A 1387-nucleotide genomic window follows, 5' to 3' on the forward strand; every position below is an offset into this window, starting at 1 on the left:
CCGAAAAGCGTGCGGGAACTCTGGCGTGTTTCAGAGCCCCGAGGCTCGCAGTGGGCAGGACGGGAGGGAAGCGTGGCCCTCCGAGACGGCAGCAGCCTTTCCGAGGGCTTAGGCGGGGTCCCCTGGGAGCCCTCACTGAAAACTTGCCCTGCAAAATCTAGGGCGAAAATTGAGTTTCAGCAGCCATAGATAGTTTCTAGCCTACTAGAGGGAGGCAGCATTAATTAATGGCTTTGGGTACGGCTGAAGGGGTGCAAAAGGGTTAACAAAAGGACCTTTGTGAAGCCAGCTGTAGATCCATCTTAAATTGCTAGCATTGTGTTTTAGGTTAATTTACTAAACATATAAAGTAAACTATAGATAAGAACACTGTAGGGAATGTGGAAGAGGGGAGATCAGTAGCAAATGGCCCATCTTTGTTACAGGCCTTGGAAGGCAGGTAGGAGAACAAAGCGTCTGGCACTTTGTTGATATGAGGATAGCCAATGTCGGTATGAGGGTAGCCAAGGTTGGTATGAGGGTAGCCAGTCTTGGTATGAGGGTAGCCAATCTTGGTATGAGGGTAGCCAAGGATGGGGAGCCGGTTGGTACCAGCTGTGTTGTTCTGACTGGAATAAGGGGAGTAGAAGCTGGAGTTCACCAAAAGGACAAGGTGAAGAAGAGGAGTGGATGAAGTAAACGACTCCTGAAGTCCATCGACTCAAATCACTGAGCATGCGCAGTTGGGAGGAACTTATGGAAATGACCTCTTGAAACTAATTTTAATACAAAGCGGGGACAGGTTATGCCTATGTATAGGCGTATTGGGAAACTTCACGTGTATGTAACACTTTGCTACATATAAGGGCAAGCTGCCGTGTTGCGGTGTGCACAACTTTGGTGGGACTACCCCCCGTGCTGCCTAGCGCTGAATAAACATACCTACTTTACAATCTTGCAGATTGTGGAGTCTGTTTCCGCACATCACGGCTATGCTTTTTAGAAGACCAGACAGCACCTCAGCTCAGGCAGAGTACGCATGCCGCATTTATGCGTTTCGAGGGCTTACCAAGATCGCAGCCTTTGCCTTGGGAACGACAGCCCTGTAGCTCTGAAGTCCTTGGCCCCTGAGTCCTGCAGACACTTCAGTCAGTGTTTGGTGAGGGGGACAGGGGATGAAAACCGGCAAGCCGCCTGAGGAGCACATAAGAGTGCTCCTAAGGGCCTGAAGGATCTTCTGCCCGGTGCCCTGAGGCTGAATTTGTCACTGTATCTTTGTATTTTAGGTATTTAGCATGCAAACCTAGGGAATCAACATTAAATAACAAGATTAAATTAACTGGGATTGAATCTATAAGTTGCACAGTGTTTGATTAATTCTGCTCGCCTCCACGGCGCGTACAGGTGC

This window comes from Egretta garzetta, unplaced genomic scaffold, assembly GCF_000687185.1.
Source record: "Egretta garzetta isolate BGI_Z169 unplaced genomic scaffold, ASM68718v1 scaffold583, whole genome shotgun sequence".
Lineage (NCBI taxonomy): Eukaryota > Metazoa > Chordata > Aves > Pelecaniformes > Ardeidae > Egretta > Egretta garzetta.